Below are 18231 nucleotides of genomic sequence, written 5' to 3'. Positions count from 1 at the left end.
TTTTACTTTGACCTTTTCGGTTTTCTATAAATTTGGACCTACCAAATATACTCACTTAATCACATACATATTTCCCTGTGTGCCCAAAGCACCGTATACAGCATCTCACAGAGCACCGCGCGCAAACTCAGGTTGTGTCCACAGCGCAGCTGGAAAATCAGTACATGAGAAAGCGGCGTTTCTGCTCTCTTACCTTCTCACCTCCACTCCTGTCATCGCTGGCGTTTTGTTCACCACCCACTCCCCTAACTCGTGTTTCCCTAGAATATAATACACGAACAGGAGGTGGAGATTTTTCTTTCTTTTAAAGAATCGCTCTTTTTCCCCGACTTGCACTAATATCACCAGCATTACCTACAGATCTGCAATGGCATGGTTGGTTTTCACCCAGTTCCATTTTCCTTAAAGCAAGTGTGAAAGCCCCAGATGATGGCAGATGTTCAGTGTCACTCACACAGCACCGCTCTCACACAGCTCTTGGGAAGAATGTCTGCGTGCAGTGGGATTTAAAGTGCTGTATCTTCTCTAACACCTTTCCCACCCGAGGCTAAGTCTATTCGAGAGCCCTTGTTATAAAACAAAGTACTAACACACCAAGATTGTGTAAATTGTGCTCGGATCCACTGTAATGTCAAAAGAGGATAAATACCTTGGAACACTTTTCACAAAGTTTTATTTCCCTAAGAATCTCAGTTGCCACTCTAAACCAAGAAGGCCATGCACAGTTGATTCCTATTTGCTAGGATCTTGGAACACCTATATCTCAAATAGGAAAAATATGCACAGCATAAAAAACGTTAAAGAAATCACCTTTTATGCTCAGCATGGAGAAAGCAAGCACACTGCATGAACTCAGAAGAATTTTCATACAGCCTTTAGAGTCACTTCCAAAGAAACATGGTCTTTTCTCAAAGTTAGTTTGAAAAAAAAAAAAAAGACAGAGATTTCTCAAAAGATGTAAATAGTCAAACCACTACCTGAAGGAGCTATTTCCCTGGAGTAAAATAGTTAAGATCTCCGTCATTTTATGTGTGAAATCTCTGTCGACTTTTCCAGATTAGTTTTATAGCCCACAACAAAGCTTTTAGCAAGTATGATTTGAAAAAGGAGCGGAAATTTTAAAAAATGAAACTGCAGAAGCTCTTTATATTAAAACCATGGGGAACAGAAAGGTTCAGGGGAAAGAATAGAAAGACGCAATGGCTGAAAAATGTAGGTGGTAACAAATAAATAGTTTTGAAGTATTCAAAATATAGATTTTCCTATTTTGACATTGATGCTAAATTACAAACATTTCCCAGTTCTTGTGGAAACCACAGTGCAGCCTTACAAATAACAGGTGAAGAGGAGAGGTGACGCTCTATTGGAAAGAGAGATTTACACAATTTGTTTTCAATTCGCATGTTGTCAAATCTGTTTGTCCAACTAAATGGATTAGCATTTGTGCAAAACAGCCCACCTTGTTTAGCTCTTGGGAAGGGTGCTCCAGTTCCTCGGGATGTTCTGGGACATCACCTCTCTTGAAGGAAAACATAATTAATTGCCTTTTGAATTTTACAGTCAACTGGTGAAGGCCTACTTTGTTTTTTCTTTGGATCATTTTTCTGGAAGTTACTCTAACTCCTCAGAATTTGGGTAAAATTAGGGTAAACTTATTTTCCTGCACCCACTTCCCCAGCTGCACTCCATTACAGACAGTTTACCATGTGACTCAATTGGTGTTTTTATTGCTGAAAAATACCATATCAAATATCTCAAAAACATATATGATTTATATATTAAATAGTAATTTCAAGGAAAAAAACCCAAAAGGAAAACATCATAAATATATGTTGGAAATAAGTGTTCCTGCTTTCATCCATTTAAACCATGATCTTTCACTGCATCTGATAGTCTTCTAATCTGAAATGCAAATTAACACCAATCTTTAATTGAGCCCAAATCTACATAAACTGTGTTCTTTCAGCCTTGGTACCACACCTCTAAGTAACTAGGTGGAAAAGCATTAAGAGCTCCACAACTGACTTAATTATTAGCTCTCCCTAATTGCTCTACAGATGAAGCCTTATCTAAAATGAGGCATTTATCACTGCCTTTCCTGGTTCCATTAAGGTGTGAAGTACCTCTGGCTTGTTCGCCCTCTTCGTGAGAGTGGTTGCCTTTCTCCTTTAAGCAATTCCTATGACCACAAAATGAAAGGTAGCCTGAACTTAGGTTGCTTGTCATTCAGAAGTTTTATTCTCTTGGCAACCTTCTAACCATTGGCACCTCCCTCATTTGGAGCTCATTGCCCTAGCCTTTACTAATTACTTTGTACAAAATTGCTAAAGATAATAAGTTAATGAACCCAGCCATTCTTACCACTTAGCAGAGCTTGGCCTTTACCTTTTTACAAATATTGGGACAAAATCATCCACACAAATTTAAATTAAAGTAGGAAGCCTGTTATCTTGTCCAATCTGCCAAGTTGAAATATCAACCTAGGGCATTTAAACTACAAAAATCTATTCTGTCATTTCACAATTGTTTGTGGACTGTAGGAAATATGTAATAAACTTGTTTAAATTGGCTGCTTGCAAGTCAGTTTCTTAAGGAAGCTGTCCGCCATTCTCAAACATCATTACTTCCCTCTCACCGGTCAAGCAACTGTCTGACTCCCACCTCCGGTTCTGAGAGTGACAATGGGCTCCCCTTGACCCGATACACGAACAGCATTCTGAACAACCGATGAAGGCAAGGCACTAGTTTCCACTGGGGAGTTAATTCTGCTTCTTCCCAGTCACCTGCACAGCCTTCTTGTCGACCTGTATTTCAAAAAGGCTTCAAGACCTCTAATTGGTCTTTTCTGCTTTCCAGAGTGAACCATGTCTCAGCTGAGTAGCAGATCATGAGCCCATGAGTCCATATGCTGCAGGATGCAACTTCCATGGGACCAAAAGCAATAGCTCTTTCTTTCTGTGGAGAGCACCAGCTGTCCAGTCCCAGGGGGATACTTTTGCCTACAGCCATGTATTGGGTCTTAGACAAAGGCAATATTCTGTGGTGTCCTTAAAGTTACTTTCTAGGTTTGGTTCTCCTTCATGCCCCTCATGGTAGCTAATATAATAAGTTCCATGTAGCAGATGACAAATATATATACACAATTAATAAATAGAAGAATGGAGCAACCACAGTAATTTTTTAATATTTATAGGCAAACATAGTGATATTTTTCTGGGTTAAAAAACTTAATTTAAGAGAATGATAAAATAGTAGAAGAGCAGCAGCCTCTAGTAAATGAAAAGACTATAATTAACAGGTGCTAACATGAAATATTCCATGGATTGCATTCTTTTTATAAAGCCTGTTGTTTTCAAAGGAGAACACACACGCATATGAAACCAGCATCATACAGGGCCAAGGTCTCTGCTGTCCTTCTGTGGACAGGAGTGTCCTCATTGTTCTTGAGAAATGTTCCTGTGTGTGCAAACACAATTTAAAGCCCACAGATCACAAATATCATAAAGGTCACCGTGCATTAGAGATGCAACAAGAATCCATGGCTCCTTTGCTGCCTTCTTATAAAGAAAAATAGTGCTTTTAAATTTTCTTAATCAAGTTACATTTATCATTTTTCTGCTCCTTTTTCTTTCTGTTCTCAGTACAACCCTGTCATCTTTAGAGTTGATGCCAATGAACTCGAATTTTTCTTAAGTCGGACTCTCAGCTAAGTGAGATGAATGGAATCGATATTCTCCCCTTTACAGGTGAAATGAGTTTGGTAACACATGTAGCCCTGTGCCTTCCTCTCCTTTCTCCCTCTGTGTACTGCAATCCATCAAGGCGTGGTCTTAGCACCTGAATGAGCACATCTTACTATGAGATTTCAAGCAACAGTTCTTGCTAAATGTAATGAAATATTTTAGCCCTTGTCCTTAAAGAACTGCACCTACATCTACATGTTTTGCTCCTCATGAGAATTTATTTCCACAATTTTTACAGTTCTTGGTATTCACTGGTGATTAGTCAGGTCTTTGAGTTCATGAAATAGCTGATCTCCACACAGAAAAGCCTAAATGCTGTTCAATTCTGAGGGCCTACTCAGAAAAAACACAGAACTTCCAGAAAGAGGATTTTATATTCAAGGCCACCAAGCTTCATGATTTTGTGCTCAGTCATAAGGTAGCTGTTTACCATTATTCATGAGGGTTCATCTGTTAATTCAAGAATTCCCTTTGCTATAGTCCTTGTGATAGAAAAAGAGAACTTTATCAGAGTACTTAGTGATGAACATGTGAATTACAAAGCGCTGTTCATTTTTAACTCCTACAATCCTGTAAATGATTATTATTATCCTACTCTGTCTACATCCCAATTTCAATAAATCAAATGTAAAAATATGGGAAAATATAAGCAGGTTATAAAAAATAAGAATTCAGTAAGGAAAATGTTGTGTTGATTTGAAATAAAAAAGTTCTTTTATTTTCAGAAATATCCAGATTTTTGACATATTTGAATACTGGTAAATTAATTATATATTACTTAGTATTCACCGTAAGGAAGACTACAGGAGCTGTAAAATAAATTATGTTGCAAAAACTAATAGATGTATTTGGACTATCTGGAAATGTTCAATATGTTAAATTAGTAAAGTTGGGAGATGTTAAGAACAGCAAATTAAATGAGGAGGCTGCAAGTCTCAGTATTGTGATCACAGAGGTGGAACGAGCCAAGAACACAAGAGTTTCCACCAAATACATAGAAGACCCTGGTGACACAGACTCTTCAGGCCCTGTTCCTAGAGACGATTCTCCCCTCTCCCAACCCCATGCTTAGGTTTACCTTCATAATCACATTTGTAAAAGGCTACAAATAATGTAAAGAAAGAGTAATTAGCAAGTGGGTAGTGAAGTCCATCCTGTAGCGTGGAGGAAGATCGGACCTCTTTGAGAAAGGCTTATATATCAGGCGAAAAAACAAATTGAAAAAAAATATATATATATACACATACACATACATACCATAATCAAAAAGGAGCAGAGCTGTGTAAATACAGAGGGATATTATCAAGCCTGATAATTTAGAGAATACTTGAGTATCACAGATTTCTAATACCACTCAGAGTGGTCCATGCGTATTTTTGTTACTTTCTGGTCATTGAGACACAATGTCCAACATCTACAACTTAATAAAAGAGAGGTTTATTTTCGCTTACACTATGTAGAGGTTCCAGTCCACAGTCAGCTGGCTCCAAGGGAGGGCAGCATGGCAGACAAGAAACAGCATGTGGAAGGGCAGCATGAAGCAGAGAGAGGTCAACAGAAGAGGAGGGCAGTAAACCCCTCCAAGCCACACCCCAGTAGCTCCACCTCCCAACACCACATTTAGTTATAAACTCTTCATTGGACTAAGCCAGTGTTAAGCATCACACACCCATGACCCAATCACCTCTCAAAAGACCACCCATGAGCCCATGTGGCTTTGAGTAGACATCTAGATGCCATGGGCCGAACTTGAAGATGGCCCTTTCTTCTCCCAGCTCCCTTTCTTCTCCATAGATTAGACAGTCAAACAGACTGTCCTATTGTAGACTCTGGATGGCACAGCCCTGGGAGACAGTTACCTTGTATCCTTCCGTGTTCCCTTCCTGCGCATGCCGGGATCGTAAAACAACCACGCTACTTTCTGCCTAGGCCACATAGGCCATGTAGCACTATTTGAGTGTGGGGTGCTCCAGGCAGCCCTCAGCTTCCAACACGCTACGGTTCCACCTGGTCCCAGCTTTCAAAAATTATTTTGGTTTGTATCCTTCTTTCTTGGTCTCATTATCTTTTCTTCATCTCCCACCACTTTGGACTCTGTGCTGTGTGAGTCGTGACAGCTAGAGAAGAAACAAAACAAAGTGGTTAAATCCCTGTGTACCCGTGCTGCCTCGAATGTCATTATCACTGGTTTGGGGTCAGAGGGGCTGTGAGATGACAGGGCTCATTCCCTAGGTTTGGTGGTTTCTGATTAGGAACCCAAAGAGCTAAGGACTGGGATTATTTCCCTAGCGCAGTGCCTACCCATTAAGGTTGAAAGTGCTCAGGAGATGGTACAGCATGGGAGGAGGACAATGATGAGAACACAAGCCTTCCTTTCTCTCTGAGCCCAATGAAAGGGACCAAAAAATAATTAAATAAAGCAGTAAAGCGTAAGGAAAAAAGCACAACTTTTTTACTATAAATTTTGAAAACTGTAACTCAGAGGAAAAAGAAAACTCAAGGAATTAATGCTATACAAATAAATTTTAAAACCTGGTATAAGTGTATTACTTTTGAAAGAGACATAAATATAAAAGTTGGCAACAGCTTATAAATATTAATGCCTCTGGACTGCTTGCTGGCTGAAACAGCAGCAGGAAGGTGGTTTCTGCCTCCTAAATCCTTCACAGGTATATCAATTTTCCAGAAAATAATTGAAATCCAGAGTCATGTCTACAAAGTAGTCTGGAAGATACAATGTGAGGCCTTCTAATGTTTCATTTAGAAGATGTATGGAAGCTAGTCCGTGTGGCTCAGAAGCCCAAGATCCGTTGCCTGCTTTGGATTTTCTAACATCTTTGAAAACAGTTATTTTTACTTTTCACCATTAATCACACAAGTGCAGTGTCCGTTCCTGAAGTTGAAAATATATTTTATAAGCTGTACTAATTTTCAAACATCTTAAAATGAGGCAACAAAGGTTACGAAGCCTTTTTTCATACGTATACTTTTTTAAAAGTTTTTTTTTATTAAAGCAAGAAAGGAGATAACACTGAGGGGCCCCTGCTGTGTGGGGAAACAATTGGTGAGGCAATGGCCTTGTCTGGGATTCTGCTTGCACTTCCGGTTGCGGGGGCTCGCGCGACTTCCGGTGCTTTGTTGCACAATCCCGCAACCCCAATCTCTGGCCTGTTGAGCAGATCTGACTCTGCCTCCTCCCTTACAAGAGGGAAGAAACTCTTGAACAAGTTCTCCTATCTATTGCAAGGTGGGGTGAGGACAGAGTTGTGTGCCGGGAGCCTCTCTGGAGCTACTCAGCTACCTAAACTTCCTGATGTCTTATTGTCGTTCTTAGTGTCTTTTTATCATTCATTCCATTGGGGGGTGCCCCTTGAAACAAAGAAATGAAACCGAAAAGGCTCCTGGAAGGGAGCTGGATTGATTTTGTGGGGGAGGCAGGGATCGAACTCAGATCCTTGCCTTGCGAGGCAGGCGGCAGCACCACTGAGCTAAATCCCCAGCCCTGTTGGATTAATTTTGTAACACAAGTTTTCCAGAGAATTAAAACTTATACATTCAATCTAATGACATTATTATAAAGAAAATCCTACTTTTATTAAAGTAGTAGAGATAGAAGCCAATGAATTAATTTTATAACCAACTTCTAGAAATCTGAAATATTTTACAAAGTTTGATTTATTGCTCTTCTCAGTCTAACTTTACCTTTCTTTCCTCTCTCTCCTCCTCATCCCTGCCCAACCTTCTAACGATTTTAACATGACTCCCTTCTTGGTCTCTCTTCTTCTGAATCACAGCAAAAACAAGGCCATGTGTGGCCGGATTTAGTTGTGCCTGCTCTCACAGCCGTTGCTAAATGATCAGCTCTTTGAGGGGAGACTTCACAGTTCCTTTTACCACTCTGCAGAGGTGCCAACAGATTGGGCGGGGACTGCGAAGGGTAGGCATGAATTCTCTGAAATAAACCCTCCAGCTGTCTTCAAGACCAAAAGGGTCAGAAGAGAACCTGAATTTCTCCCATGAACTTCATCCCTTTACTTGCTAAAGACATTAATGTCTCTGCTTGGCCAGCTGCCTGTTTATCTTCCCAAATTTCCCATGGCACTTGGACAAATTGCTCACTATTTCTGCTGCTATTGGCCAAATATAACTTCACCCACCTGTAGTTAGTCAACCTGAAGTTCCTCTCCATCCTGGCAGGAGGCCGGGAGCCACACCTGAGCCGTGAATAGCTCTTCCCGGGGGTGGGGGAGGGGGGTGCACACTATGTCTGCTGCTCCAGCCACATCTCGCACAGTCCCTGAGGAGTTCCAGCACAGTGTGAACACACAGCACCCACATGGGTGCCAAAGAAAAGAGCCTCTGCCCTGCCTAACGTTAGTCTGCCAGCATGGCCCTCCAAGGTGGGTCACAGGATGGTATCAGGTGCCCTGAGCCACTCCCAGATCCCAGACAAGCTCTAAGACAAATCTCCTTACTAGATCTCGTAAAGGGCAGACAGCACAGCCACTTGCTAAGCAGTGGTCTGGACCCAGGCTCCACCCAGGCTTGGAGAAACCCAAGAAGAGCCAGCCATAAAGCATCGTCTCTGCTGTGTACTTCGAGTCTGAGAGCAGCGCACTGAGACCGCAGACAGCTGTGGCTGCACTGCTGGGTGTCCATGAGGAAAAGTCTTTAGACCCAGTCTGCTAGGACCTTGTTTATAGACTTAAAGAGAACACGAACGGCAAGGAGTCACAGAATGAGCTGTGTGCTTCTGCTGTGTTGTTTCTCTAGGAACAAGAAACAGGTTGGGGAGTGAGGAGCTGAGAATCAGGTCAGGTGACCTTCATCTTCGTGTGAATAAAGGGAGTGCCCATTGGTGCTAGAAGTGCCTTGATCCTCCCCGCAAAGTGAGCTGTACACAGACAGGAGGATGAACTGCACCGTGCCATGGTGCGTCAATCACGTAGCACTCACTAACCTGCACAGCATCAGGTCTTCCCTCCTAAGAATGTGGAATGGCTTCCATGAGAACTGGCACACACACACACACACACACACACACACACACACTCACACACACAACAAGTAAATAAAGTTCAAATCGACAGCCAGCCTCACACATCTTATAATCTGCTTCCACAGCTGTCTGACCAAGCTGTTACAGGTGCCATGGTGCGTTAGACAGCATAGGTTCCACAGTCCCTACCGGAAGCCACCAGTTTTGCTTCCACCCGAGACACGTTTCTCTGTAGAGTGTTTGCTGTATCTTTTGCTGAACACCCGATCCCTGCTCAGAGCGCATCCCCGACCTTCTGTCACAGAGCCCCAAGGCCTCCTCTGCCAGGGAAAGCAGATCCTCATTTTACCTGATTTTTTCCACTGAATTTAACATTATTCTTATGCTCCTATTTTACTCATGCCTGCGTCACCTTATCTTCAGTCTCACCTTCACAGCTTTTCCTGCTACCTGACCTCTAGATTCAAAACCTACTCCCAAAATTGGACCTGAGGGTCTTTCATCTTCTCACTCTATTCTCTCCCTAGGCAACCTCCTGTGCCCGCTTCCTTAAACTCTGCTATTTTCTAACAGGGCGCATCCACTGTGTAAGTAAGTAGCTCCTGCTCAGTCCCCTCCCAGCTCCTGACCCATATACCCAACTGCCTACTTGACATCTCTGCTTGCGTGTATGGTATTTGCCTGTATCCTCTCAGCTGGCCTCGGCTGGTTGTGGCTGTTGACGGTGTGATCACAGTATATACCAACAACCTTCAGCAGTCCTGGGCCTGAGCAAGGGTCATGAACCTAATCCCCCAGGGAGACTCTTTTCTTTCTTGCCATGGGCTTCACAACTAACCTTTCATTGTTTTCTCCAAACAGCCAAGGTAAGGAGCCTGGAATCATTTCTGCTATTTCGGTGTGGTGAATATTGCTAGTCTAGTTGCTGAATTTAAAAATGATATGTCATGAAGACAGCCTACAGAACAGGAAGAAATATTTGCAAATTGTGAATCTGACAAAGAATTAAGATGAAGAATGTATAAGGAACTGAAGCAACTCAATACTGAATATTATAATAATAAAGTATTATCTGGTGAAAATGGGAAAAATATCTAAATAGACTTATTACAAAAGAATACATACAAATGGCCAAGTATATGAAAAAGTGTTCAACATCACTACTCACCAAAGAAATGTAAATCAAGCCCACAATAATCTATCACATTAACTCCAGCTACAGTGGCTATTATCAAAAAACAAAAGGTGACAAATGCTAACAATGACTGCTGAGATGGGGAGAAATGGGAAAGGAAATCTTACACACTGTTGGTGGAATTATAAATTAGTGCAGCCATTAAGGGAAAAGTATGGAGGTCTTCACAAAATAAGATATAGAGCTATAGGGCTGGGGATTTAGCTCAGTGGTGCTGCCACCTGCCTTACAAGTACAAAGTCCTGAGTTCAATCCCCAGTACAAAACGTAATAAATAAATATATATATATATAAAATGATTGTATGATTCACAGTTCCACTACTGGGTTTCTACATTCCCGTATTTATTTTCTTCACTATTCCCTATAAGCAAGGTGTGAAATCAGTCTAGCTGTTCAGCAACAGAGGAATGGAGATACACACACACACACACACACACACACACACACACACACGTATCATACCCAAGGCCACATTCCATGACCACACAGCACTTTCAGAAGCCGGCTCCTGAGTGGCTCCAAAGCCAGTCAAATCCACACATTTCAGCTCACAGTCACACCAGGATTTATACATTTACATTTCTTCCTTAGTTAATTACACCCATGCACTAATATATTGAACTAAGTAAATAAAACAACACAAAAATATAAATTATAAATGAGCTAGATTAAAAAACATTTAAGTCATTTTATTTTTTTAAGTTAGTATTAATAGAAATCCAATTTTGTTCTCATTACTGTATTCTTCCTGTGTCAGATTTTAACAGCTTCCTTTGATTTAAAAGAAGGCATCTCACAATCCATTAAGTGGAGGAAGTTCTTTAACATACTAAGCTTAATAAAATGACACTTATTTTTCAGTTCCATCCACAATTTATGCAGTAATTTTTAAAGTTTAGCATACTAAATTAAAGGAAAAACCTAAAACAAAGTACAATTTCCCCGAGACAGAAAACAAAACAAAGACACTGCTGATCTTAATCAGTGCAATAACATAATAACAACAATAAGAAAAAAGCGTAATAAGAAGACACGTGCCTGTACTATTCCCAAGTAGTATCATTATGAACACAGAATATTCAAAACACTCTATCCTCAGTGTCATCCACTTATCTATGATATCGTGCTATCTTTTAAATTATTTTATATTTTTATTAATATGGATTTCAGATACATAATAACTACATTCATTTTGGGGGAATTGGCAGATATACATATTTCACTTTGATCACTTTTATCTCTCTAATAGAAGAGGTGAAGCCAGGCATGGTGGCACACACCTGGCATCTCAGCACTCAGAAGGCTGAGATACAAGGATTGCTGTGAGTTCAAGACCAGCTTGGCCTACAAAGTGAGTTCCAGGTCAGTCTCAACTACACAGTGAGACCCTTTCTTAAAAAAACCAAAAAAAAACAAAAATGTGGAAGAACAATAGCCTACTCATCGGTTCCTTTTCCAAACAGAGTCAGTGGGAAGCAAGGGCTCAGGAAGTCTGAAGGCCGGCACATCTGAGTGTGCACACAGCCCCACAAGTGGGAAGGTCGGACAGAATTCCTCCTTTTCCAGGAGTCCTCAGAGTTTGCTCTTAAAGCCTTAAACTGACTCGATGAAGCCTTTTTATATTACAGTGGGTAACTTCCTGTACTTTTAGTCAAGCGATTGAAAAATGTTAATGGAATCTACCAGATACCGCCCAGCACAGAGGTGAAGTGGTGTGATGCAGCCCAGCACGTTTACTTGCCATGGCCCAGCACAGCTGGCATACACCGACCAGCTGCTTTGTGATAAGGCCGGTAGATGATTGCTACAAAACCTGATCAAGTTTTCATGATCAAACCATGACCATTATTGCAAATATGGTGCAAAAAGAAAATATTCTTAAGAGAATTTTAGTAAATGGAATCAAGAAATCAATGAGCAAAATAACACACAGCCCTAGTGCATTAATTCCAAGAGAAAGGGATGTTTTAACATTAGTGATAATATAATCAACAATAATAACTACTAAGAATGTTACTACTTCATTATGCTGAATTATCTAATTTAACTTGAAAGGGCAGAGAAATCAGAGGCATAAAAATTGAAAGGAAGACTCACGCATCACTAGTGGCAGATTGTACAGTTACATGTGTGCAATATCAAGGGAATCCAATCTTATCAAATAATAGAAATAATAAAACTTCCTAGAAAAGGGCTAAAGGTGTAGGGAAAGTGGGAAGAGTAGGTGAAAGGTAATAAGGGAAAAGAAAAAAATATGAGAAAATGAAAAGATGGAAATGAAGTGTTTGTAAAGCAGGAGGGGAGGAGGGGGTGAAGGGAGGGCAGGGATAAGGGGAAAAAATGAGAACCGAGACCTGTCATGTAAAGGTACAAGATCCCAATGATGAATGTAACTGTACTGCATACCTAAAATATACCAATAAACTCAATGAGAGAAAATAAATAAATAAAAATAAAACTTCCTTTATGTTTGATTACAGAAGCCTGTGTGATGCAGGCAATGAAAATCATTGTGCTGCAACAAGGAGAAAATAACCATAGGGACAAACATGAAAAATGGCTAAAATCTATATAAAAATTCAATTCTACTGAAGACCATCCTGTTGAATAAATGAAATAAAATGCTATAGTGTTTATATTCAAGAGAGCTTCTCTCTTCCCAAAATAGTTTGAATTTCACTCGGTCACGAGGCGGTGCTCGGGTGGAGAGGAAAGTGTGGGCGGGTGCCCACGTGGACAACAGCAGTCACAAGAAGACAAGTACCACAGCCATAGCCCGTCTCCTCACTAAAAACATCAAGAGCTCACTTTCTTTCCTTAACCTTTCAATGGAAATATAGAGTCACAAGTCGTGCCCAAAAGCATCAAGGCCATTTATTAAAATGTTGCATTAGCACATCTTTTCAGTGCATCGTGCTCATCCTCTTCACGTGCAGTGGGCTTTACCTCCTGCCTCCCTCCCATCTCCTTCCCCTCCCTCTCTTGCTTCCCTTCCCATTTCAGAAACATCCATCTCCCTACTTCCCGTATCTATCTTTTGTTTTTATGAACTTTCTTTTGTATTAGGGATCTAACTAGGGTCCTTGCACTTGCAAAGCAGGTGGCAGAACCACTGAGCTAAGTCCCCTGCCTCATCTACATTTTAATTTTCTCTTTATCTATAATTCGGGTTTCTCATATCAGAGAAGCCATGGAACATTTAAAATTGTGTATCTGATTTGCTTTGTGTATGCGTCCATTTTCCTACAAATGATTCAAGTTTCTACTCCTTGAGAGCCTTTGTACAGTAGTACTCTTTTTTGACAGTATGTAATCCTAATGTTACAGACTTTATGATGATCTCAGAAATAGTGTTGCTTGGTATTACCAGGTATATCAAAAAACAAAAGGAAAAAAAAATACCAGCTCACCGGAGATAGATATAGCAAATTTACCTAGAATGAGATAGGTAAAGTTTTTATGTTTGTCAGCTTTCTTATTGCTGGATACAATACCTGACACCCACGATTTACAGGAGGAGAATATTAATTTGGTTCACAGTTTCAGGGGATTCAATTCATAGTCAGCTGGCTCCAAAGCCAGAGTAGGAAAGCTACTTAGTTCGTAGAAGCCAGGAAGAAAAGCAGGGGAACGGTGCCAGAGCGGAAGGGGTGGCGGACCAGAGAGGGCACCCGATACAAGCCCTCCACGACCATCTAGAAACACGGAAGTGTGCTGCACCCATCCTCCAGGTGGCCCACAGCCATGCAAGTGGACAAGAGGCCCTACACGCCATAGTGTTCATGGGTGGCAGCAAAACACATGAGAATGAAGTGGAAAAAAAACTGGGGAATAAGGGAGACTGAATTTCCCACCGATTTTATACAAAGAGAAATTTAATTTAGGAAAATGACTATTCCTCCTAACCCTGCTAGGAAGTACAGAAAAACTAAAGTAGTGATCCATAGACAGTGAGTTATAGGTAGCATATTTTTTTCTTTGAATTTTCATTTCTTTCTATCTTAAAAGAGTTATCTTTTTCAGATATACCTAATATATTAGTTAATATACAACATTTAAGCAAGAGATCTGAATTTTGTGCCAAAGCTTAAAGGAAAATATCTGTATGGAGAACTTAAACTTTTACTTCACCTGTCCCACAATGTAATATGTCAATAATGATAAAAATTTTTCAGTTATGCTAATAAGATAATGCCTTATGTTAAAGTTCATACGTGTTTATGTTTTTAGGAAGAGAGATTATCTATCACTTCCATTCAATTTTAGCCTGGTCAGATTGGGCTGAATGGCAAGGAAACTTTTTCTCTAAATGCCAAAGCTACACTGTGAGAGACACTACGTAGCTGCCTGGAGTATATTTTTCAACTGGCAAGCGGAGCAATGCTGAAGAAAAACACATCAGTATGAGGATTGCAGGGACTGGCCATGCATCCCCACGATGTGATCTATTTTTCCTTCAGGACAGAAGTCCTTTTGAAATAAACATCCATTTTCACCTTTGTTTAATGAGACTTCATAGTTTCAACTAAATGAGTAGAAATATACATAATGTACCATCAAAACCACTCAGTAATGGCAAGGTCGGTTAATGTGGGGGTAGAGAGGATGTAGGCCACTCTTCGAAATACTAGAATAAAATCAAGACACATTCGAAGAAATATTTAAGAGGCTTACTGCTGTTCTGTACATTTCAAGTGTGCCTTACAACAAGGTGTATACTTAAATTCATCGCTGTTCCACAGTGTCTGTGAATTATTAGTGAGCATTTACAGCACATAAACCTGAGAACAGGGCAGTGAACGTGAATTTAGAAGTTCCAGAAGATCTGACTGAATCTGAAAAGCATTCATCTCTGAAGTACTTATTATAATAAGCTATGAATTGGGATGATTTCTCCTCCTTTTCCAAGGAGATGACAACCCTGGATTTTCTGAGGACTGAGTTTCCAGTCATCTCCATAGCAAATGATCTCATAAAAAACCATCCACTCCTCCAGGCTCCTGGGCCTCTGGAGAGAACAGGGAGCAAGTTTTCAAATTGTTAGGCCATTAACGGAACTACGGGAGAAAATCTAAGCGCGGGGAGGCAGGGAGAGGAGTTCTGGCCGATACGAAAGCGCACATCCTAGAGCCGCAGACTGACAGCTGAGGTCCACGCAGAAGTATCAGAGGGGAAGTTTGCAGCATTGTACATGACAGATGGCAGGAGCAGAATTTCGAAGGAGGAAAGAACAAGCTTTTGAAGATTTTGTGGGGGAAAAGTAGTGACAGGATTTCAGAGGAGATGGGACTGAGGGATAAAAAAGCTGCTTTGGCTTCCAAGTTGCTAAAATAGTCGTGGTTCCCACTGTGCCCATGAAGTTCAGAGAAGGAGGATGAGAGGGAATAAGCTTTATGTGTGTTTGACAGCAAAAGATGCTTTATGAGAGCCAGAGTGGCCCTCAGGATTCACCAGAGCCGCCTACCTATTAACCACGTGGGCCGGGTGAGTAGTCAGCAGCGCTGGTGTCAAACATCACATCCTGCACGGAGAAACGAGGCGTCTCTTCCAGACACATAAGGGCTGAGATCGCCCCCACGCGCTCAGAGGAGGTGAGGAGATGGACGTGGGCGTCCCATTCACAGGAGGCTGAGCAGCGAGCGGCACGCGGAGGCCCAGCAGGCCACTGGCACACAGCGCCTGGCCCAGCACGGGCCGAAGCCATCTGGAAAGCCAGGCTGCACACCCGGTAAGATACATGCAGACAGGAGGGAGGGACGGGGAGCCCTCCGCGCGGGGAGGAGGACGCACGGAGGACAGCAGGCAACATGAGCTTTGGTGGCAGGACTCAAGTCTGCGGTTTGCTCAGAGGAGCTGAGGACTTGATAGCAGTGAAGGCAGCAATAAAAGCAGAGGCCAGATGCCGCGCAGACTTGCAAATGCCACCTTGAGGAGGCTGGGTTTTATTTTAACCATGGAAGGATATCAGGGAGAGAATGATGCCAATATTTTATTCTCACTTTCATTCAAAGAAGTGTTGGAGATTTCCCAGAGAAAGAGGGAAGTGCAGAAGACATTGGGATATGTGAAAAGTCAGGACAGCAAGGGACTGTGTAATCCGAGGGAAGAAAATTGTTCAGCGAGAACGGTGAGAGCAGATGTGCCAACGACATACATGTTTGTTGGATTTAGCAGCGGTGGGCATTAGTAAAAGCGTATTCACCAGAGGAGAGGGCAGAAGTCGGGCCTCCAAGGTGTGGGAATGGGCAGGTACGAAGGGAGGCACTGGAGAAGGCCGGGGAAGCACGCTTCAGACTGACTGACCCAACAGGAAGAAGGGAAAGAACCCACCCTCACCAGCATGAGCAGAGAGCAGCTGGTAGACACACAGACTTAGGAATATTTAACAAAGAACAAGAAAAGGTGAGTACAGAGGAAGGTCTGAAGACACTGGAGGGAAAAAAAGACTGTCGATGAGCACATTCCACTTGGTAAACAGAAGATAGTGGGGAATTTAAATAGTGCGGAATTCTCCAATTTACTAGAGAAAGAATGTGAAGAATACAGTCCTATCTAAACCCACACAGGTCCTCACAGAGGGACGATGGCAGGGCGTCTAGGGAGAGCTCTGCGATGACTTCAGTGGGCAGGAGCTAACCCATTCTGAGAGGCCCGTGTGGACCGCTGTCACACAGTAGTAGGAATGTTTAGACGCTGCAGACATTAGAATGGAAAATAACTCCTGATCACCTTCTAGCAGGCGAATACCAGGCCCGTGCAGTGGCTGTGATGGAAATCTGCCTCACTGTGTCACTGCCCGCTCATCCTGCACACACACACACATACACACACACACACACACACACATGCAGTCACTAGGAAGCCACAGGTAGAGATAGACAAATGGTAGAAATAAGATCTTATTTCACAAGAAGGATGGAGGGAAAACATGGGTCTGTGCTGAAGAAGGAAGAAAATGCAACCGTACTGGAAGCCAGGGATAGAAGAGGAGCTGTCAAACAGTGAGCAGCCATTGAAGTGGGAATAAAAAGTGGAAATGCACTTTCTGGACACTTACTGTGTTTTAGGGGCTTCTACTTAATGTGTGAGGTTCTTACGGTGATCATCCTCCTGTCGGTTCTGTCCTGACCAAAAGAGGAAAGGAGGCATCTTCTTCACACCTGTAACCTGGGACCTGTGTTACACACATGATGGCAGAGGCAAAACAGAAGAAGCTTTTCATGTTGAATCCTAAAAAGTACAGATGTGTGTTCCTATACATTAGGTACCATCGGAAGTTCAGGGAACCTAGCTCGTGTGGTGTTTTCCTGTAGCTCCAACTTCTCAGAAGGCTGGCAGGAGGATTACCTGAGCTCAGGAGGTTGAGTACATCCACAGCAGCACAGCAAGACCCTGTCTCCAAACAATAAGAAATAAATAAAGACATTAGGGAGCTGGAGGCAAGTGTGTAGCTAGGTTTATAAATTGTATATCTTAAATATTAGTAATTTAAAGCCCAATGTGATTAATACCAGGGATCGCTGTTTCAAAAGTTAAACACTGAAATCTTAACCAACGTTAAGATTCCTTAAAGTTAAAATTTCCTTAAAGAGGAGAAAAGGTGCTACGGAATTTGGGGCAAGAGAAAATGGTTGCAAGCATGAAATACTGATTCCTGAAAATTAAACAGTAACTAACATTTAAGTAACAACTAAAGAAAAAATATCTGTGAGGTAACAAGGCCAGTGAATTTCCCAGAACAAACAAACAAAAAAAAGGAATCCCAGCCACCCCAGCCTGGCCCATGGAGCTGCCCAGCAGGTCAGGGTACCCACTGCCGGGTGCACCCCATACTGGGTGGGGGTCACTGCAATCCCAGCAGCTTCAGAACCAGCTCCAGACCATGGCAAACCTACCTGCAAGATGTTCTGACAGTCATCAGGGACCTGAAAGGAAGCTTCTTCAACATTTTTTAGTTTGAACAAAGAAAATGTGTGTCTTTTAGAATTATAATTTATGCATAAAAACAGTTATCTCTAAGGAAAAAGGAGACTATATTTGAATATTAGAGTTCCATTAAGCCACACTGACAAGCTGCCGATTTAGGATCTTAAAAACTATTTGTTTTGAGTCAAATTAGATGCCAAGGTCTGAAAGAATCAAAATGCCCTTAATGTTCCATTAAATAATACAACTTTTGGGCTGGGGATTTAGCTCAGTGGTTCCACTGCCTGCCTCACAAGCACAAGGACCCAGGTTCACTCCCCAGTATCAATAAATAAATAAATAAAATGATATGACCTTAAACCATGA

This window comes from Fukomys damarensis, unplaced genomic scaffold (genome assembly GCF_012274545.1).
Source record: "Fukomys damarensis isolate Sample0158 unplaced genomic scaffold, DMR_v1.0_HiC HiC_scaffold_26, whole genome shotgun sequence".
NCBI classification, from domain to species: domain Eukaryota; kingdom Metazoa; phylum Chordata; class Mammalia; order Rodentia; family Bathyergidae; genus Fukomys; species Fukomys damarensis.
Note: the sequence above shows the minus strand (reverse complement) of the source record.